This window comes from Hemicordylus capensis, chromosome 2 (assembly GCF_027244095.1).
Source record: "Hemicordylus capensis ecotype Gifberg chromosome 2, rHemCap1.1.pri, whole genome shotgun sequence".
NCBI lineage: Eukaryota > Metazoa > Chordata > Lepidosauria > Squamata > Cordylidae > Hemicordylus > Hemicordylus capensis.
In genome coordinates this window covers 108,956,081-108,979,350 of record NC_069658.1, presented here as the reverse complement: position 1 = coordinate 108,979,350, position 23,270 = coordinate 108,956,081, and the positions used below count along the sequence as shown (strand labels likewise).

The 23,270-nt window shown below is 44.1% G+C and overlaps 1 long non-coding RNA gene across 1 annotated transcript; it reads left to right on the top strand.

The window, feature by feature from the left end:
• The first annotated feature begins 4,579 nt into the window (after positions 1 to 4,579).
• Positions 4,580 to 15,356, top strand: LOC128345399 (uncharacterized). The gene is made up of 2 exons (XR_008316439.1): positions 4,580 to 13,810; positions 15,018 to 15,356. It is a non-coding gene; the product is annotated as an uncharacterized LOC128345399 (long non-coding RNA).
• The last annotated feature ends 7,914 nt before the right edge of the window (positions 15,357 to 23,270 follow it).

Genomic DNA, 23,270 nt, shown 5'->3' with positions numbered 1-23,270 from the left:
AAACCAGGGCCCCTGGTTCATGTACCTGGTTCTATTGAACCAGCTGCTGGCCCAGTTTGAACTGGGGGTCAACCATTTCAAAGTGGTTCTGCCATATGGAATATTGGGAATTCAAACTGGCCCATTATTCCCTATAGGAGGTGCCTAGGGACATCAAAAGGGGCTGGGTACTACAACATGATGGGTGCTACCTATCACCCATCCCACAAAGCAATTGGGCAATCAGGCTATTTTTAATGCATTAAAAAAAAAATCTTTTTCAGGTTCATCAGTAGGTCAACCCTTGACCTATTGACCCTGGACATATTCAAAATTTTATTAAAAAATAGACCAATTGCTTTGCGGGTTGGGTGATAGGTAGCACCCTTCATGACATACCACCCAACCCATTTTGGTGTCCCTAGGCACTACCCATAGGGAATAAGGAGTGGTTCAAATTCCCACTATTCCCTATGGCAGAACCAGAAACAGCACTGCACACACAAGTTAAAAGTTCACACACAGAAAATTTAAAACAAGTGATTCTCCAACAGAACACAGCGCAAAGCAGGCAAAAAAAGAATCAGTGACCCAGATTCTGAGCTAGCTACACAGTGCCAGGTGCCCTGCCCACTGCCCACTGAAGCATAATTGCCACAAGTTGCTCTCTGGACACAATTATTCCATAGCAACAGCAGTACACTTTTGACAAAAAAACATAAGAACAGCCCTGCTGGATCAGGCCCGAGGCCTATCTAGTCCAGCATCCTGTTTCTCACAGTGGCCCACTAGGTGGCCATGACTATGAGTGTACATAATCTAGAATGCACAATGTACAGATTCAGACCACCAGACCACAGTCCAAATAGCACTGTGTTGCTGTGAGGACAATACATATCATGGAGCAAATCTCACACTAAAAATCAACAGCAGACAGACATTTTGCCACAACACCAGACCGCACATCAAGTCTCAGAAAGGAAGGGAAAGCAAGCCTGGCAAGACAACCATGTTCTTCTGCCTTTGTCCATCTGAGATCCAGCAGAAGCATGCAGAATTGAATTCTGTGTGTGCATGCACACTGAGATTGAAAAAAGAAAACCATGAGAAGTCTTCTTTCTTTTTGTGCATGCAGTAAGTTGGCCTCATGTAGGGCTGGGCCCTGGCTGACAGCCTGCAGGCTGACACATCAGGGAACTAGTCTAGACTCATCAAGGGCCTGTGTGTGGGGGCGGGGGGGGGCGGGGGGGGGGAATGTGCTGCAGAAGCAAACAACAAAACAACCAATAATCAAAGCAACCAACACAACAATTAAAAGACAGCAAGCCAAAAACAAAAAACAAAACACCTATGCTCCACCATGGCCTCCGATAGGTGCTGGCCCAGGGGCACCAGTCCATCATTACAAGCCTGGCGGTGGCATGCATGTGTGTCTGCATGTGTCAGCAGCACTAACGGGCAGACTGTGACACATTCAGGTTGTCCAGGGTGAGCTGGTGTTGCAGCGTATGGGGGTGACCATAAGTCACTCACCTTCCACATCCAGCTCAGGATAGCCCAACAGGGGGAGGTTGGCCTTCAAAAAGACCAGCTGCTCCACTAAGCCAGCATCCAAGTGTAAGCGATAGTGTGTCACCACGTCCCTGGCCAGAGAGAACATCCTCTTGCTCTGGACACTGGTTGGGGGGCATGAGAGGAGTTGTCCGGAAACTGTCGCCAAGTCCAGCCAGATTTGGTAACACATTGTCCCAAACTGGACGAGATCCGTCGCAGGGTCTGCCACCATTGGTTTCTGCAGGTACTGCTGAACACTCTGCTCAGCACCAATGCAAGGCTAAGTTGGCACCTCCTGTACCCCTGGCAAGGTGCCAAGGCACCAGTTTGAACCACAGGGTAGAACAATGGGTGGAAATGCCAGCTGTGTTTACACTGGCAGGGACACCATGCAGCTGGACTGGGAAGCGGTGCTGGTGCTGATGCTGGGTGTGACTGTGCACTAGAAGTAGGTGCTCCAACACCCTCCTCTTGGTTCTGACCCAGCCTCCTCTCCTCTGCCTGCCTCATCTCTATAACCAGGAGGGCAGCTCACTAGGAGTGATAGCATTGTCCTTCATGGTTGGGTCACACAGGCAGGGCTCTGCTGATTTACCCAACCTGGTGCTCAGCTGATTCATAACTCCAGTCCTCAACCAACATGCCAGGGCACATGCCTCCCAGTGGTCAGAGTAGTATGAAGCTCACCCATTGTCTTCTTCAGGAGAAGAGTGGCAGACAAAGCCTGGCTCAGAGCTGCTGCCTCAGCACACAAGCTGCTTGTCGCAAGGAGGAACAGCTTGAGTGCCAAGACCAGCTCGGAGAGGAGCTTCCAGTCCATGGTGGACAGCTTGCACACTCCCAAGCCATAGTTCCTCACCAGGTCATGGATGGCCAACTCTTGCGCCTGCAGGCACTGGAGCAACAGAGAAGTGGAGTTCCACCATGTTTCAACTTCCCTAGGGATGATGTGAGAAGGTAGGCCAAGCTCCCACTGCCTCCCTTGGAGCATCCGCCTACCCTTTTTGCTGCAGTGGAAATAGGCTGCTACATTGTAGCACTTCTCCACAAGAGCAGCTGTGGCAGCAGCAGCCCTTGTGGTGGAGAGTGGAGACCCCACTACGTGCCCTCGCCTCCTTGATGCCAAGTGCATCCATCACAACCAAGTGCAGAGTGTGTGCCATACAGTGGTTGGATACAAACTGCAGCTGGCGTGCCGCCTGCAACACATTCATGGGCACCATTATTGGTGATCATGAAGCCCCTGCAGATGTTTGGCTGCCTGGACAGCCATTTTTGCACCTGGCACCCAGTAACAACCAGCAGCTCATCTGCTGTGTGGTCTGTGTTCAGCGGTTCCACAGTGAGCCCACTTGGGCGGATGTGCTGGCCACACCAACAGCATCAGATGTCATCTCCTCTATCCTCCTCCCACCAGTGGAGTGAGGGACAGGAAAACTGGATAACACATCTATAGTGAAGCGCAAACTGGTGTCAGGCCCTGATGAGTCCAGCAACCTCGACACAATCTCTCTGCATGCCTGGTACAGGGAAGGTACCACCCTCTTATTGAAGGTGGTCTGTGAGGGGATCCAATACTCAGGGACACGCAGCTGAAGCAGCTGGCGTAAGCTGGCATTCTGCACCATCTGAAACGGCTGGTCATTCAGAGCCATCATCTTTCCAATGGCCCGGGTAATGAGACGTGCCTCTGGGCAACCAGACTGCTTGCCCACTGGATGCTCCCACTGTGTGACAGGCAACTTGCCCTGCTTGAGAGCAGGAGCAAGAGCATGTCTCTTGCCACTAGGGGTGTGTGAAATTGAGCCAGCTCGAGCTCGAACCAGCTCAGCTCTAAAGTTTTACCTCGGCTTGAAAGCTCGACCCAGGTCATGCTCACCCAGCGAGCATGCACAGTGGCCCCAAAAATGGCTGCTAAGAATGCACAAAGGGCTGAAATGGTCCTGAAATGTGACAAACCAGCCTAAGGAAACTCAGGGTGGGGGGGAGGATGGTGGGGAGGAGAGGCAAGAACCAAAATCTACAAAACTAACTCACTAAAACTTACCAAGAAAAAAGAAATTTTAAATGGGGGGATCTCACCAATCAGACAACGGGGCAGTCAATCTACACAGTTGGTAACTTGGGAAGCATAATCCAAAGAAAGGCAGGTGGTAATCCAACAGGTAATAAATCCAAATAAAAAGATGGGCAGGTAATGCAAACAAGGTGGGGATCAGACAGCAATGGCAAGGCAGGCAAGGATCAGACAGTGGTGGGAAGGCAGGCAAGAGTGAGACAGTGAGGGTGAGACGGCAGTGGCAAGGCAGGTGGGGGTCAGCAGATCAGGGAGGGACAGAGAAGCAGGGGACATGGGGTCCAAAGCAGCTACAGAAAAGGGTGCAGACAAAGACTAGAGTAGCAGCAAGCAAGCAATCCAAAGCAGCTGGAGCACAGCCAGAGCTTTTCTAGGAAAGCAGAATCATACATTTTAAATATATTTTAAAACTCCCTCCTTTTTGCTTCCCCATCCCTCATCCCTGCCCCACCCCCAGCCAATGGGGGGCAGAGTTTTCCTGATTACACTCTGATTTGAATGACAACAAGCCAACCAGAGCAAAGGAGATCGCTAGCCAATCTGAAGGCAGTGGCTGAAAACCAATAAGCAGGGCAGGATTTTTGTAAACAAAAACACACAAAATGGTAGCTGCCACTTTTGAACCACTGAACTAGTTCGATTCAAACCGGGCTCGACATGGCTTGAACTCCATCCAGCCCCCTCTTTTCAGGTGCCAATCTGAGTCGAACTTAGTTCTAATTGGATCAGTTCTGCACACCCCTAGTGAAGAAAACTTCACTTCAATATGTAAAGGAACACTAATCAAGTACAGAATTAGTTGCCTGAAGTGCATTCTACAATAGGGTACTTTAGCAGTGCTAAGGCATTTCTCTTTCACTGTCATCTGGAAGCAGAATGAAAACTACTGTTCCACATGGCAATTAATATTTAATATTTCCCATTACAATCCTATAATGCCCATCTTCACTGGTAAGATTTTGTTTTCTTAAGAGTCTTGGTTCCAGAAAATGTGATTAGTATTGCATGATTTAACAGGTAATAATGCATATTAAATAATGTGTGGAATCCAGATTGGGATTATGGGATGCTGAGGGGGACTCTAACCTATTGCCTCCCCTACAGTCAAAATTTGGATCGATCTGGTGAGTGCAGGGTGCAGCTGCTATTTGCCCGGGGAAAAGCTTCTATTGCTGCCAATAGGAGATTTTTCTTTAACAAATAGCAGCTAGAGGGATTCGATTCCAGTTCAGGACTGTGAGGGAGGCAAAGGGTTAAAGTCCCCACACATAGCAGTCGAAATCTAGATTGGGATCCTGTGCAGCTTCTATTTACATAACATAAAAATAAATCTAAAATAAAAACTCTGATGTGGCAACTGCCCAGCTAATTCAATAAGATCTTACTCCAAAAGCAATGATGATGCTAGCAGCAGTAAGAAATGAATAAGAGCAAACATAGTCTTAAAAACCTATTCTAATCTAAGAGTGAATGACTAAAAATTCTGGGGAGGCATTTAACAATCACTACTAAAACCTGCAGGGGAGGTGTGGGATGACAATTAGTTTCAAGGCAGGGCTTATTTCAGTTAATCATGACTGCTATTACAATGTGAATACAGCATTTGTAAAATACTATATTTTACAATCCTCTTTCTTTACCCATTTCACAAGATTTAGTAGTTCAAAATGTTGCCTTCTGTTTGCACTGTAAGATCCAGATCACCTCATAAGGCAAGGATTTTGACAAGAGGGACAATTGCAGCTCTTTATGCACTCTCTCTCTCTCTCTCTCTCTCTCTCTCACCCACACACACGCATAGAACATGAAGTGATATTATTCCTATATAAATGAATTCTGCAACACTGGATTTTATATCAGAACACCCCTTCTTGATAATGTACTGCTTTGGGTATTATAACAGTTCATGCAGAAAGTACTGGATTAACTCTACCATATCCATAGTGAATACAAATGTGCCCAGAATACTATTATCAGAAATTATGGATGTACATACAGTATTTTTTCCTGAGCTATTTCCCACAGAACAAGTTATAAGCATCAGAGACATAAATTGTCTGAAAATAATCCTACATGAAGTATAGTTAACAAGTCTGAGCAATATTGGTTACATTAATGGTTTAAATCAGTCTGAGCTAAGCTCTTCCTACTGAGGTTTATATCATATTCTTTTTCTATTTCCATTGCCTATTTTTCTATTTTCATTTAAACTTCATTCTGTTCCTGAGATTGACAGCCTCCTCCTCCTCTGTATTATATTTTCTCTTTGTTATGGTGCTCTTGGCCTTATTAATCTATATTTTATTTTGACCTGCTTTTCAAATGCTAGGTAAGAGCTGTGATATTTGTTTTGGCTATCAAAACAGAAAAGTTCCAAAGACTCTCTTAGAATGTTATGCATGGATTTGCCTAACTTTTCAAGAGTAGGCCAATAGGACTGCCTTTCATTCTATTTTTCTATTCTTGTAATTTTCTCCTCAGCCTATGGCTTTCCCAAGAAATATTCTGAGAGCTGTTTAATTATTTCTATATTTGTGGAGCCTGGAGATATTGGAGTGGGTAGTGAAAATATCTATTAGATATCAAACACACATTGGCGTATAAATGCCAGACTACTGTCAGATTATACTGATGAACTCTGAGAAACACCATTATAAATTCACTCCTGGTTTATGTAGTTATGTAACATGGGTTCCATACTGCATAACAGAATAAAAACACGAACCCTGACATTAAAACATTTAAATTCCATGAAGTCAACTGACTTTTTTAAAATGTACGTTCTAGTTCCAAATCTCTTCCAATAACAAAATGCCAATTAGGTTGTAGACATATTGCTGAAGTTCTCTTTGGAATGGAGTAGCTAAAGTCTTCTCAGAGTTGGGGAAACTAAGCTTGCTTCATTTGCTTCTGCATTTGAAGAAAGAAAGTTTATCTTCCTGTCAAAAGTTATTTTTTGTTCATTTATAGCCTTTGTCTAATAAAGTGGAAGTCTCAAATCCCATAGGCTTCAAATAGCACAGAGTAGAGAGCAGAACCGCCTGACAATTGTAATACAAAGGCATAATACATTTTATTTTTACAAACAGAATCAGGTATTAGATTAGTGTTACACCCTACTAAGTTGCAAAAATATATCTCAGATTCAATTCACACTTGCCCAGCCATGGCTGATCATGCAAAAAACTACAATGCCCTTATGTTTATAAGGCTCGTGGTGTTTGCTCCCTATTAGAGGTGTGCACAGACTGGTAATGGTGGTTCAGTCCAAATTCAGACTGAACTGACGCTCTGTGAAACAGTTCAGCCAAAGTGACTGGCCTGGCCAGTTGAAATGAAGGACCAGCTCAAACTGTTTCGAGGCAGTTCACGACTGAACTGGTCTGAACTGGCCTGATGCACAGTGGTTCTGGTTCGATTGCAAACTGGTTTGGCACATCCCTACTCCCTATGGGACTATATACATAAAGCTCTCAAATATGTAAATCAGCATTTTAAAAAAATCACACCAAATCATGAAATCAACCAAAAACTGTATGAATTATGAGAACTTGTCTGCTTCTCTTCCCAGTTCTCCAGGTTGTGTCTAGATCTTAGTATGAGCTAGGGATGCCCTCCAGGATTCAGCAGTCTGTCATGGAACTTATTTTAATGTCACTAACAAATGACTCAATTAAAATTAAGTTCTGGACAGTGGCCATGAGCTATTTGACTCACCAAATATTTCCTGGCCAGTGATATGGCCATCTTGCCTTTGGATGCAACTTGAGAATTTATGTATTGTAGCATATTCCACTTTAGCTGTCACTGGAATATCTTTGGGTATCTCCCTGCCCATGATTTGCTGTGGCATAAACTTCATACATTTCAAAACACAGGTGGGATTATATCAACATTTTGGTGAACATGGTATTTGGCTCAGCCATGAGAGAGTCACTTCAAAGGACATACCTGAGATTTGAAACACCTGACTTCTCATCAGTGCTCTGTAACTAATACCATGTTAAGCCTTGTTCTCACGGCCAAACTACACATTATGCCATCGGTACTTGCATGTTTGTTTTCCTAAATAGCAGCTGCGTGGGGACTTGGCACTGGGGGAGGGTGCTTTTACGTCATTGGCCATTAATCATATGCTACAGTTCACTGACATGCTTGAAATAATGTGTAGTTATGTCAAGCATTTTTTCCTAAATAGGAGCTCTGAGTGTGTGTGATGGGGAGGCAACTCTTATGATGACCATGGAAGAGGAGAGAGTTAATACTTTGCTCCTGTCACGGTCTAAATCCTGATTGGTCCCCTCTGTTTGCCCTGGGAGGAAAGGTGCCATTGGTGCCAAGGGGATCAATCCCTGGTGGAGCCCCTGGTGGCGCAGTGGTAAAACTGCCGCCCTGTAACCAGAAGGTTACAAGTTCAATCTTGACCAGGGGCTCAAGGTTGACTCAGCCTTCCATCCTTCTGAGGTCGGTAAAATGAGTACCCAGAATGTTGGGGGCAATATGCTAAAATCATTGTAAACCGCTTAGAGAGCTCCGGCTATAGAGCGGTCTATAAATGTAAGTGCTATTGCTATTGCTAATCAGGATTGGGGCCACAGCAGGGGCAAGGGTTAAAGCTCTCCCCCCACTATGGCTGTCACTCAGGTTGAGAAAAAATGCTTGATATAACTACATAGTATGCCAAGCATATCAAGAAACTAGCATATTACTAAGGGCCAATGACATGAAAGCCCTGCCCTCAATGCCATGGTCCCAGTCCTGGCCAGGTCCTCATGCTGCTGCTATTTTGGAAGGTGGGGGAAGCATGCAAGGACCAATGATGTGCTTAACATAACATGTAGTTTGGCCTCACTGAAGTGGTCAAAGGTAAAACTGTGTGTGGGGTGGTCCTCAAATGATGGAGGAAAAGGTAGGGAGCCCTTAATAAAATTCACAAGCCTCCTAGGGCAAACAGAGGTGACCAATCAGGAGAGGACCAATCAGGAGAGGATCAATCAGCTCCCTGACTCCATTTTAGCCAAACCATGGTCCCCTTTCAGCCTTCTATATGGGCAGCGCAAAAGATAAGGCCACCTATATGGGTGGCCCAAAAAATAAGGGGGGCACCCCTCTGTAATTCAAGCACTGGGCTGCAGACTGCAGGTAGGGGCTCACAGGACTGATTGTTCCACCATACCAACAACAAATATTTAGATACCACTTTTCAACAAAAGTTTCCAAAGCAGTTTACATAGAGAAATATTAAATAAGTAAGATAACCAAAAAAATCCCACTGTGCATACAAAGCTAGATGTCAAAGTGAAGGGCTGTAGCCCAGGCTTCTAGTGTTTATTTTGTGTGCATGAGAACATTCCATTATGTCAGACATGTCAGCTCCTTTCTGCAGTCTGAAGTGCTGAAGCCCAGACACCAGCTGCTCACCTTAGTGGGAACTAGGCCATACCTACACTGAATAATATTCTGAACAATTGCGCCCTGTATTGCCAAAGAGGAAGTCAACCTCTGAGTCAAACTGTACTTTAATAGAAACTGGGATAGGTGTTCCCATCTATGAGCTGTTGAGAACTGTACTGTATTAAATACAGTCCACCTAAACAAGAACAAGGTTGTAATTACTGTGTCTCTCTCTAAGCTGCAATGATTTATTTGAATTGCTCCTTGCAAGGTCAGCAATGAAAATAATTGTGCTAATGATTTACCGTACTGAGAATTTGTAACACAAGTATGAAGCCGTCTGCTTCAGCCAATGAGAAACAGAGCTGAGGCAGTATAAACAAGTCCTGGGTACAAGTAATTTTCATGAAGCAGAAGAATCAGCATATTCTGATGGGTGAAGTTGCCAATGAGACATGGAAGTGGTAGATGAACTTCTGTCAATGAAAGATAGCTTTAAAAAATCCCAATCAAATATTATGAGAGACCCAGAAAACAAGCTGGAAGTCTGGGCCAGAACCGGTGTTAGAAAGCAGGTATCTCCAATGAACTGTAGTCTCATAAATGAACTAACAACATTTTGGAAGATTCAGAATAGACAGGAAAATAAAATAGGAGGTGATGAAATATTCATAGTCTTATATTTTATGGACCTCCCAAACTACTTCCATGATTTACACAAGTTTATTTTTTGCATGCAGTAGTCAAGGAAGTGCAGCAAAATAATGATAACTATATTAGAATGCTACCGTTTCGGTATGTCATAGAGAAAGGAGGCTTCATCAATAATAGGGATACCGCAGGCAAGCCACCCTGAGCTGGGCATTTCATCAAAGATATAAGGAAATGGCAAAGTTGAGCAATAATTACCCAAGTGACAATGGCCATTGTTTGTCAGCATCTTGTGCTTATTCTGAAGGTTCTTCTGTCAATGATATCTGCCAGAGTGACATCTGCGGGGTGGGGAACTTTGTAGGCAAAGCAGTAGATGTGACAGTTAAAGAAGGGTCCAGGGTATAACATGTTTGGAGCAGCAGATGAGTATTTTAAATTAATCTTAAAATTATTAAAACATGCCTCTCCTACACTGCATATTTACTGCTAGCGATTAATTTATGGTCACTTGAAGAATGCATTGAAGTGTAATCATGCATCTTCATGGATATTTCACTGCTTTAATTGCTTGGCTGATCTTTCACCTTAAAGAGAGTGGCTTGCTAGAAAAAAAGATGTGACAGTGTAATGGGAAATAATGTGCACTGGCTTTGCTATATTTCTCTCCGGGGATTTCAGATGTTACAACATGTGGTGAAAAGTAAATGTACAAGATTGCTTGGGCTTCTGCTTTCCATTGTGTATTGTCACATTAAAAAAAATAAAAATGGAACTCATGCATGTGTGCAGAGCTCACAAATGTCCCTGCAGGAGAGAAGCAAATTAATTTTTGGACATGGCAACAGGTGGTGGAAAGCAATGATGGACAAAATCCCCGAGGCTTGATTTGGAATCAGCTTGGGATTTATGAACTTTCTCGGGAAAATCACATCTGTTTTCTAAGAGTTCTCTTTTGTCTTTCAGTGTTGACATATCCGTACCAATGATGCTGCATACATGTGCATTATCATATCACTCCCGGGAATTGCAGTTTATGTGGGGTAGTGGTTAAAGTGTTCAACTAGAACCAGGGAGACCTGGGTTCAAATCCTCATTCAGCTATGAAACTCACTGGGTGACTCTGGGCCAGTCACTTATCTCTCAGCCTAAGCTACCTTACAAGGCTGTTGTGAGAATAAACATACCCATGTACACTGCTCTGGGTTCCTTGGAAGAAGAATGGAATATAAATGTTAAAATAAAGTAAATAAATCTGCCCTGCACCTACCCCTTAGCTCCAGCCATAGCAAAGAGCTGCCTGGAAATTCAAAAATTTGTGGTGATAACCCACCCACCCATCACCCAGCTGGCTGTCTCAGATGGTGCATGCACCTACCTGTGGGGTGGGGGGTGCTGGTGAGTGGCACACATGAGCCAAGCCATCAGCACCCCTCCCCACTTGGAGCCCTAGGCAGCCACATCATTTTAGAAAACAAGCAATATGAAGGGGCTAAGATGAAGATACATGAAACAAAGAGGATGGAGGGTGAAAGCAGAGAGTTTGACAATGTTTAAATATTGAAGATGTCAGAACTGTTTCACCACATTTATTGAGAATGGGATGTAGAGAAGCAATGGATTTAAGTTACAAGAAGAAATATTTAGATTGTGGGGAGGGGGGGGGGAGTCCTCCCAAAAGAGAAGTTTTCAAAGGAAAATTGGACAAACACCAACCATAGATGCTTCAGGCATATCAGAATGTTGCCCTAGTGCAGAAGGTTGTACAAGAAGACCTGGGAGTTATTATCTCTTCTCTCTGTGATTATAATTCTGTGTGTATGTGTGTGTGTGTGTGTGTGTGTGTATCCCTGCTTTATCTATAGGAGCTCAAAATGGCTTTCTGAAATGTTTGAGCTAAAAGACTTTTCATTTCCAGAAACTTTGTCAGCCAGTGAGTTGATACTCTTTGTAATGCCCTTGAAAGAAATAAAATTATTAGTCATTGCCGGTGATTAGGAGGCATCTGTCATGTACAATAACATGCTGTAACAATGCTTTAGTTTCTGTAGTGCTTTCTGTCTGAGGATGCCAATGTACTTTAAAAAGCAGCAAACAAATGAATTGTGTGGGTGGTGAAGAATAAGGGGGGAAATGAGGCAGGGTGACTTATGAAAATGGATGCAAACAGGCTGTGGTACAGTGCCTAGAAGTATGCTGGGACATATCACGCGTACCACCCAAAAGTTATGCTGCCTTAGTTGTCCCATTTCTCCAAGTGGTGACACATCTCTGTATTATTTGTAGGGGTGTGCATTTTGGAATTTTCTTGTTTTGATTTCTATCCGAATCGAAACATCCCCGTTTTGTTTTGTACCCAAATTTTCTGAATCCGAATCAGCCCTGTTTTGTTTTGTAGCCAAATTTTCCAAATCCGAATCCGAATCGATTTGGATTTTTAAAAAGGGTCCCAGGGCAAAAAGAGTGGGTGGTGGTGGTAGTGTCCAATGGGTGGAAGCTACAACCCAAATTTCAAAGGAATTAGGCAAAGGGCTGATTTTTTTGGGTTAATTTTTTTTAAAAGTTTACAAATCTTTAAGAATTTTCCCATAGGGAATAATGGGGATTCCAGCAAATGTATCGCTTCAAATCAAGGGGAAAGGGATGACCCAGAGCAGACTGTGGTGGGTGGTAGTGCCCAATGGGGGCAAGGAAACTTCCAGAATTATTTCAAAGGAATTGGGCAAAGGGCTGATCTTTTGTGGTTTGTTGAAGTTTAGGTGTCTTTAAGATTTCTCCCATAGGGAATAATGGAGGTTTCAGCAGCCCCATAATTCCACTTGGGGGGGCACTGGGGTTGCCCAGAGCGAGGGGTTGTGTAGTGCACATAGGGTGCCAACCACCCCCATACCCACAAGCCTGTGGGGTACTGGGTTTTGTTGTTTCTGAGGTGTTCATTGTAGATTCTCTGGTAGCATATGAGATTTTCAGTGAAAAACAAGAATCCACTCTCATATGCTACCAGAGAATCTACACTCAGAACACCACAGAAACAGCAGAACCCAGCACCCCATGGGTTAGCAACCCTTCCCCTGGCCAATGTGGGGTCAGTAAAGAGTGGGAAAAAGCAAAAGAGCCAATGGGGAACAAGGAGGGAATTGTCAGCCGGTCAGCCCATGATTTAGGTCATTGATCAGAAGGCTGGAAGGGTGGGAAATTCAAAGAGATGTCAAACACAAAATGGAGACTGACTCAGAGATCACCACAAAATGGAGGTCCGAAACAACAAAACGTTTTGTAGCCGAAACAGGGACGTTTTGTTTTGTATACAAAACTTTTGGATCTGGAAAATGGGTGTTTTGTTTTGTCTGCAAAACACCCGAAACAGGCTGTTTTGGTTTAGTATCCGAAACATTTCGCACATCCCTAATTATTTGGTTTATTAACTGAAATATAGAGGTTGAACAATGGATGAAGGCAACGGAGCATTCCCACAAGTCAGGTAGCTCAGCCCTCTTATTATCTGAGATGACTCAGCCCTCTCATCCATAATCCAGGCTACTTTCAAATATTTTCTTTCTCATTGGCCACATTCTCACTTAACATAGAACTGAGGGTCCAATGGACCTGCGGTTCCACCCTCCCCTGCATTCTAACGTGTCCATGTTTGGATGAAAGTGCCAGGACCCAAACTGCAGCTGGGGAGACTACAGAAAGGAGGGAAACAAGCTGCTGGGCTTCCTCCATTGCAAGAAGGACAGTCGCGGCAGCCACTCGGAATGGAGAGAGGGAGGAGCTTCCTTACCTCATAGGAACATAGGAAACTGCCATATACAGAGTCAGACCATTGGTCTGTCTAGCTCAGTATTGTCTTCACAGACTGGCAGCGGCTTCTCCAAGGTTGCAGGCAGGAATCTCTCTCAGCCCTATCTTGGAGAATCCAGGGAGGGAACTTGAAACCTTCTGCTCTTCCCAGAGCGGCTTCATCCCCTGAGGGGAATATCTTGCAGTGCTCACACATCAAGTCTCCCATTCATATGCAACCAGGGCAGACCCTGCTTAGCTATGGGGACAAGTCATGCTTGCTACCACAAGACCAGCTCTCCTCTCCTGGTCTCAGAGAAGGCTGCCTCCAGTTCAGCGTTCGGAAGTAATGACCCCAAACTCAAACCTCAGGTAGGAACAGCGAAACTCAAAACAACCCATGGGTTCAAATTGGAGTTTGGGGAGGGAAACCTCAGGTTGCTTTTTGCATGGGATAGAGGTTCCGTGCATTCAGATGTACAAGAAATCCAACCTCTGTTCTGCTTAACTCTGATTTCCCATTACATGCAAATGTGGTATGTGTCTCTAGAAGCTGCCAGCTACTTTATTTTTCACTGACCCAAACACAACTCTGGCTGGGAGGGGAGGGGGAAGAGGAGGAATCTCCCATAAGCCTCTGCCATGAGGTGGCACTTTCACGTTTACCCAGTGGCATCTCACTTCAAAGGGGACAGCAGTATGAGCAGTGAGTCATCAGATAGTGATTGCCTCACAAAAGAATTGCTAGCCAGAACGATGACTTCTTAACAAAAGGAATAGCCAGCCAACATGAATGGCAGCAAACTCTCATCAGTGTCATAATCTGCTTCTGAAACTCCTCTCATTTTCCAAACATATGTGTCATGGAGGAGAAAACTGTAGTTCTATAAACAGAGATTCAGAGCCCTCTTGGGTACACATAGAGCTAGCTGCAGAGTTCTTTACATCTCAGCCACTCAGTTTAAAAATTCCGAATGGTAAAGTATTGCATTTTAGCACTCTTCAGTATTCTAGTCTGGATTGTATAATAGGTTTACATTGCAGTATGTTAACTGAATTCATCGTTAATTGAAAATGACATATGTGCATTAGCCATATATATCATCATGGTTGTGAAGGGGTAGTGGAGCGTGTACCTTCTTGTGTGGCCAAGTGGTGGCCTATCATGCAAAACCAGCTACGTGGCCACCACCCACCAAATGTACTGGGCCTAGCTGGTAGCCATCACTACAAGTAGAATCCCCTGGAACTCCATCAGCTAAGTATTCCAATAGTATATATTTACAGAGAGCCAGCATGATATAGTGGTTAGAGTGCTGGACTAGGACCGGGGAGACCTGAGTTCAAATCCCCATTCAGCCATGATACTAGCTGGGTGACTCTGGGCCAGTCACTTCTCTCTCAGCCTAACCTACTTCACAGGGCTGTTGTGAGGAGAAACTCAAGTATGTAGTACACCGCTCTGGGCTCCTTGGAGGAAGAGTGGGATATAAATGTAATAATAATAATAACAACAACAACAACAACAAGAAGAAGTCACTTTGCATTGACATGTATCGTATCTTCTGGTTCCTTTTAGCCCTGTGATTCTATACTGTGACTGAATGACTTCAGTGCATCAGAATATGAATATGGATTTGGACTGTGTGAGGCTCAGAAATATGGAAGCTACAAGAAAGATACATCAATAGTCTGCTCTAGACATGTTTTGTTTTGTTTCACAGACTACAATTATGCCATTGAGACGGCTTAATTTGAAGCACCTGAGAGAACCTGGCTAAAGTGATTGAAGCCTATTCATTTAAACAAAACTTTCTGCAATATTCTCTTCCTGGAGGAAAACATAATAAGATTGTATTTCATGTGTTAAAAATGCTGGCATATCACAAGCAATAAATAAATTAATTCTTACAGTGAATCTGCATTCACTGCTCAATCCTGCAGAGAAAAAAATGGCTCAGTTTGAAGGAATGTTTAAAATAATCAGTTTCTAGGTCTGAGCACATTCGGAAGAGTGCACTGGCTGGATCATGGCCAATTTGTTTCCAATCATTTGCCTTTTTAGATGGCTAAGGGCAGTATTTTCACATTTTCAAGCTTTTCTTTGACATATACTGCTGCTACTGCTCCAAATATTTATATACTGCTTTCCCACAAAAGTTCCCAAAGCGGTTTACACAGAGAAATAATAATTTAAAAAATAGTTTAATAGTCCTTTAGTGCTTACTACTATTGGCCATTATGCTATAGTTTAAAGCAGAAACAAAAAATACAGAATAGATACAAACTCTGTTACCTAAGAAATGTATAGCAATACCTAGAAGATTCAGAATAAAAAGGTCTCTCTGGGGAAAACAAAGGGCATAATTCCAGTTCCCAAATTAACTAGCCATAGTGTCCATCAGAAATGATGGGCAAGAGTCCTTTCCAGTAATTTTCAAGCACTCTCAGTCTTCTCGATAAGGCCTCTACTTCAGAATAGACCTGAGGGAAAGTACACCCCAGCTCCTAGGCTCTGCCCTCTTCCTCTTTCCTGCTGCACCTTCACTGTGCAGCTAGGTCTCACATACCCATCTCTGCTTTGCCGCAAGCTGAAAAGTCACATGGGCTGCAGGGTACGGGTGTGCACAAACTGTTCAATGTCAGACCAGTTCAGCAGCTCAACTGCGGGTTCAGTGCTATTTGGCAGTGGATTCTGTGCTTGAATGACATGCTGGCGGCCAGGCCTGACACCCACCCCAACTGCATGGAGCCCAAGTAGCGATTGTCACTTGGGTAGCCCCCCTGATGCTGCCACTGTCCAGCAGCAATATAGGAAGATGCTGAAAGGCATCATCTCATACTGCACGGGAGGAGGCAATGGTAAACCCCTCCTGTATTCTACCAAAGACAACCACAGGGATTTGTGGGCACCAGAAGTCGACACCAACTCAACGGCACAACTTTACCTTTATAGCCAGTTTGGAAATTCTTAGCTCAGTTGTCCCCCTTTGCCAATTCTGTGGTCCAGATTCATAATTCTTAATTAAATATTTATTTTATTTATTTATTTATTGTTGAATTTATATACTGCCTTTCATTAAAAACAACCCCAAGGCGGTTTAAAAAAGTTAAAAACATACAATAAAAATGACATTAAAATATTAAGCTAAAAATATAAACAAATCTAATTTAAAAACTATAAAATACAAGCACAAAAACTATAAATGAGTAAAAATATGACTGGGCGAGATGCCTGGCAAGAACAGACACACAGTAAGATGTGAGATGAAATCCATCATTCCTGCCTATAATGCAAGGACTGGTCCCCTCCCTATTTTTAAGATTTTCATCCTTCCTTTCCTATTATTTTTTACTTTCTGCTCTCCAAACAGAAATACAGCTCCAAGGTAAGGTGCAGGGAGGTAAGCCTGGGAAAGCAGCAGAAGAGCATGAACAGTTGTACTTCTTTGATTAAAATAAAATATTAAATGTGTTTATAGAAAAGATTAGAATACATGAATAGTCAAGCTTGCCTATGCAAGCAAATGAAGACGACTTGAACACGGCAGAAGGCGATCAACAATCCATCTTCTTGATAACCAGAATTTAGGCAGGAATCCTATGCAAACATACTGGGAGTGAGGCCCATTGGATTTAGTTGCACTTAGAAGTAAAGATGCATAGTGTTGGACTGTTAGCATACATAGCACAAAGGAAGAAACACCGAAATAAACCAGTGATGCATGTTTAATGTCAAAACCAGCTAAAATGTAGGGCTGAAAAAAGATTGTGCATGTATGTCTTGCGAGACCTGTATAATAAATAATCCAAAGACAGGTCGACCCTTACCTGGAAGACTGCTGAACTCTCCTTCTGATGTGTTCAGCATATATAAGACATAAGAACCATACAAATACAGAATCATTTGCTACAAGGCAAAGAGTCACCTTAAAACTGATTTTGTTTTGTGGTTTGATTTTTTTTTTTTTTTTTTGTATTCCCATTATATATTATATCCTCTGCTAACCAGCTTTGGAAAATTGCTTATTTCAAGATTAAATTTCCTTGGCTAAATAATCAATCACATATACCTTTTAAATGATGAGAAATACAACTTTCCAATATCATTTTACCCAGCTAACCATACAAATGAAAGTGATGAGCATTGTAATGTAACATACAGCTCTAAGCCTAGAAGTGCAAACTTTGGTATCCTCAAAGAAGTGGATTCATGTGGGGCTCTACACCATATATGTTGTCTGCACCATATATGTTGCCTGGATGCCACTTGAGGGAAAGGTTCACCACTTTATCAGGGACACAGAAAAACAGGCAACAGGTAAACATGAACTATGATTCTTGCGTTGGTTCTAGCTGACACACATTCATCAACTGGGAAAGCTATGTTAACACGCCTTTCTCTGGCGTTGTATCAGGCTGTTTTTTGTTTTTATAGTTTTTGATTTTAACAATCAATCAATCTAGTTCCAAGAATGGATTCCAGATTTCCTGGAATTTGCCAGGAGCTTCTCTCTTATAATAAGCCTTATAATAATTTCACAAGCACTCAAAAGCAGTAAATCATATATCCACTGTGGCTTCCGCCACAAAATCTTGGGAGTAGTAGTTTGAGAAGGGCGCAGAAAAGTCTCTGTTAAAAATCTCAGCTCCTCTACACTGTAACTCTGAGGGTTTCTCAGCTATATCTGGGGATAGGTAATACTGTACAGGACTGGTCCAAGCCTCCCCCAACCATGAAATTCCTGGCATCATAGTGAATGGCTTCTTTTCCCATTGGCTTTTCATCCCTGCTCTGGTAGCACATAGAGTGTGCCACTGTTCCCCCCCCCCCCCCACCTCCCTAGTGGTTCACAAAGCATGCCATTCTCTTCTCCTCTACCCTCACCTCCTCCTCGTGGGGGCTCACTTTCCTTTCCCTGCCCCCTCTCTATTCTCAAAGGGCTCCCTTTTATCTCCCTCCACCCCAGACCTCCTCATCACTCTGGTGATGCACAGAGCATACTCCTCCCCCCCCATTACACCACAGCTGTGCCCTCCCCCCCCCTCATCATGCCGCTCCCCCTTATCCAGTAGCAGCTCGTGGGCACTGGAGCAGGGGTGGGCAGGGGAGAACCTGCTTACTGAGGCAGAAGTCTACTGGGTGGGGGGAAGAGGGCAGAAAGCAAAAAAGCAGGGAGAAAGACAGAGAGAGGGACAGAAGGGAGAAAGCAGGGATTGTATCCCAACTCCCACCAAACAAATAAGCTAGTAAAAGATCAGACTTACCAGCAGCCAGGGAATCCTCCAGAGCAAGGACCTTCCTCCAGCCCTTCCTTCCCTGCCTTCAGCTTCTTCTTTTGTTCTTATTGGCTGGAACAACTGCTACTCAAGATGCTCCAGACAATCTGATTCCTAGGGGGCTCCTCCTGGTAGTGCACTCAGGAAGAAGGTGAAAATGTATTTAAAATATACTCCCTGAAGCAACCAGGAAGTGCATTTTAAACCCATTATTTCAGTTCTTCCTGGAGGCAGTGCCAGGAGGAGTCCCCTAGGAATCTGACTGGCTGGAGCAGCTTGAGTAGCAGATGTTCCAGCCAGTAAGACCGAAATAAGAAGTTACAAGCAAGGGAGGAGCGGCTGGAAGAAGCTCCTTGCTCTGAAGGTTGCTGCTGGTAGGTCTGATCCTTTATTAGTGTGTTTGTTTGTCGGGGGGGGGGGGCACTGCCCCTCCTGCCCTTACAGACCAGCCACCACTGCATGTACCTTACTCAGCAGCACATGGATGGTTCCTGCACAATTCTCCTCCTTTAACATCCTAGGTGGCACATTTATACAAGAAACTTAAACTGGTTTAAAAAACATTCCCTCATGGCCAACCTGCTATTGAAGTTGGATAGGAACAAAGGAACATAGGAAACTGCCATATACTGGGTCAGACCATTGGTCTATCTAGCTCAGTATTGTCTTCACAGACTGGCAGCGGCTTCTCCAAGGTTGCAGCTCTCTCGCTCTCTCTCTCAGCCCTATCTTGGAGAAGCCAGGGAGGGAACTTGGAACCTTCTGCTCTTCCCAGAGCGGCTCCATCCCCTAAGGGGAAAATCTTACAGTGCTCACACTTCTAGTCTCCCTTTCATATGCAACCAGGGCAGACCCTGCTTAGCTAAGGGGACAAGTCATGCTTGCTACAAGACCAGCTCTCCTCTAATGGAGGATGAGGCAGCTACCTCAGGTGGTGGATTGGTGGAGGCAGCAGATTGCCTGCCTGCTACCCCCACCAGCCTGCCATCTCTTGGCATCCCCCAAACGTTACAGTGGCAGAATGGCAACCACCATTGCTCTCTTTCTCCTCCACCTCTGATGTTTTCAAAATTCAGAGAGGAAGGAAGCAAAAGGAAGTATGCAGGAAGAGAGTAAGGTGGTGAACTAGAGCAAGTCCAGGGAAGCTACAGTGAACTGCCACGGAGTTGTTGTAGCCCAACATTCTGTCCTCCTCTATACTTTTGAAAAGGCCAGAGGAGAGAGCACAGGAGAAAGAGAGTAGGGGTGGTTGCCATGCTGCCACCACAAGGTTTGGGGGGCAGCAGAGGTGGCAGGCTGGTGGGGTGGCTGGCAGGCAATCTGTGCCTTCACCTATTCACCACCTGAGGTAGCTGCCTCATCCAACCTCTTTAGGCCTCAGGGAATATAAACCAGTTTAAGTCTATAGTACAAATATGCCATCTAGTATTTTAAAAAATAATAGAAGAGTAAGGGTGTTGGCCCATAGACAACTCATTGCCACATGCATTGTGTTGGAGATGTTCCAGTGTATAGACCTTTTGCACCAACTATCCTAATGACCACTAGGCAGATTGGGAACAGAAGTAGCTAGTGAGGGTCCCCTTACCTGTCCCTGATTTCCTCTGCTCTATGATCCCTGCCTTGACTCCTCAGGTACTTTCTGTAGTGAGTCAGTCCTCTTCCTTTCCTCCTAGAGAGAAGGTGGAAATATATATAATCTCCCTGCCTATTCATTATGTAGAGTAGCTGATAGATAGGACAGGTCTTTCCTATCCCAATTGTATTTCACTAATAAACCTATTTAGTTTAGACTAGGCCTGCTCAATTTAGGCCCCACAGCTGTGTTTTTTTACTACAAATCCCATAATCCCCAGCCGCAGTGGCAAATAGCCAGGGTTTATGGGAATTGTAGGCCAACATCTGCAGGAGAGCTGAAGTTGAGCAGGTCTGGTTTAGACTCTACCGTGATCTTCATGCATGTTACTTAAAGTGTTTCTATTGATGCTTTGGTGCAAACATGGAATAATGAACTTTCTAGAGCGGTAGACACAATCGCACCTAAGCATCCTCTCTGACCTGCTTTAAAGTCTTCCCCATGGTATTCAGACAAACTGCGAGAGCTGAAGTGGCAAGGTAGATGACTAGAGTGCAAGTGAAGGAAGTCTCGGCATGAATCTGATAGATTGCAACGCAGAGCTCATTTGAGGATCTATGCCCTAGCTGGCAGTGCAGATTGCAGAAGGCAAAGAAGCGGTTCTTCTCTGCCTGCATTGCTTCTGCAAATTCACATCCAGCTGAGTTGTCTAGGGTTGCGAGGGGGCTAATTCATGCCCCCTCTGCCTTGAATTTGAATTTGGAACCATCTATCACTCACTGTAATGTGTTTAACAACTATTTTGCAGATGAAATATCTTGTATTTGTCCTGAACTAGACTCCACAGTTACTGCAGAGTCTATCGTACAGGTGCCCAGCAACTCCCCTTGTAGGATTGAACTGGATCATTTTCAGTTTGTGACTTCTGATGGTGTGGACAAATTGCTTTGAACTATGTGCCCCACCACCTGCTCCCTTGATCCTTGCCCAGTTTGGCTTATTTCACCTGATAGTCATATTATCAGAGAAGGTCTGGTAAATATCATAAATGCTTCTCTGAGGTTGGGGCGGATGTCTGCTTGTCTTAAGGAGGCTATTATCTGACAATTTTTGAAGAAACGTGCTTTGGATCCCTTGCAGTTAGCGAATTACAGGCCTGTCTCTAATCTCCCTTGGTTGGGCAAGGTAATTGAGCGAGTGGTTGCTTCTCAGCTCCAGGCAGTTTTGGATGACACAGATTATATAGATCCTTTCCAGACTGGCTTCTGGTGGGCTATGGGGTTGAGACTGCCATGGTCAGCCTGATGGATGATCTACAATTGGCAATCGACAGAGGGAGTGTGACTCTGCTGATCCTTTTGGATCTCTCGGCAGCTTTTGATACCATTGACCATGGTACGCTGCTGGGTCGCTTGAAGGAAGTGGGCTTGGGTGGCACTGTTTTACAGTGGTTCCACTCCTACCCCTCTGGCAGATTCCAGATGGTGTCACATGGAGACTATTGCTCTGAAAAGCGAGAGCTGAAGTGTGGGGTTCCACAAGGCTCCATACTGTCTCCAATGCTTTTTAACATCTACATGAAACCGCTGGGAGAGATTGTCAGGAAGTTTGGTCTGGGATGCTATCAATATGCTGATGACACCCAGATCTATTTCTCTATACCAGCTTCATCAGGAAACAGCATGACCCCCCCTAAGTGCCTGCCTGGAGGCGATATTGGGCTGGATGAGGCATAACAGACTGAAGTTGAATCGAAGCAAGACGGAGGTACTGTCTGTAGGGGGTCGGTATCAGAGAGATGGTATAGATCTGCCTGTTCTGGATGGGGTTACACTCCCCCTAAGAGATCAGGTTCATACTCTGGGAATGCTCCTGGATCCCAAACTCTCCCTGGTTTCTCAGGTTGAGGCTGTGGCCAGGAGTGCTTTTTATCAGCTTCGGCTGATATGCCAGATACATCTGTTCTTGGATTTTAGTGACCTTAAAATAGTGCTACATATGCTGGCAACCTCTAGGATTGACTACTCTAATGCACTCTATGTGGGGCTGCCTTTGTACGTAGTTCAGAAACTACAATTGGTACAGAATGCGGCAGCCAGACTGGTCTCTGGGTTTACCCGAAGGGACCATATAACATCGATTCTAAAAGAACTGCACTGGCTGCTGATAGGTTTTTGAACGAAATACCAGGCGCTAGTTATTACCTATAAGGCCCTTAACGGCTTAGGTCCAGGGTATTTAAGCGAGCGCTTTCTCTGTTGTGAACCCTGTCGTCTATTAAGATCATATGGAGAGGTCGAACTATGGGTGCTGCAAACTCGTTTGGTGGCAACTCAGGATCGGGCCTTTTCTGTGGCTGCTCCAGGGCTTTGGAACGTGCTCCCTGCTGAAATAAGAGCATCTCCTTCTCTGTTTGCTTTTAGGAGGACCCTGAAGATGTACTTGTTTTCCTAGGCCTTCAACTGAGATTCGATGTTTATATTTTAATCTGTTTTTAACATGTTTATCTAATTTTTATCTTATGGATTTTAAATGTTATATTTTATGTTTTAATTCTGTACACTGCCTAGAGATTTTTATACTAGGCAGTATATAAATTCAATAAAATAAATAAATAAATAAATAAATAAATAGCTGCAGCAACTTAACTCTGCACTCTGTAACTGGAATGGTAGCTTCCTTGGTGCTTTGCTAAATAATCACAAACCCCCAACACATCAAAGGTATGTTTCAGGTAGCAGTGGAAAGACCAAGAGATACTTGAAGGATATGGAATATGTGTAGTAAAATAAACTCAATTCTACAACAATGTGATTTGCTCACCTGAACAGACAAATCCCAGCAAAACCTTTCACCCAGCAACATCCCATCATGATTAAAGTAAAAAAATGATCCAAATGTTTCCTACAGAGTTCCCCTTTTCTGTGTACCATGAAGTTCACTTACTTGGTGATTATTTCTTTTTTAAAATAAGCT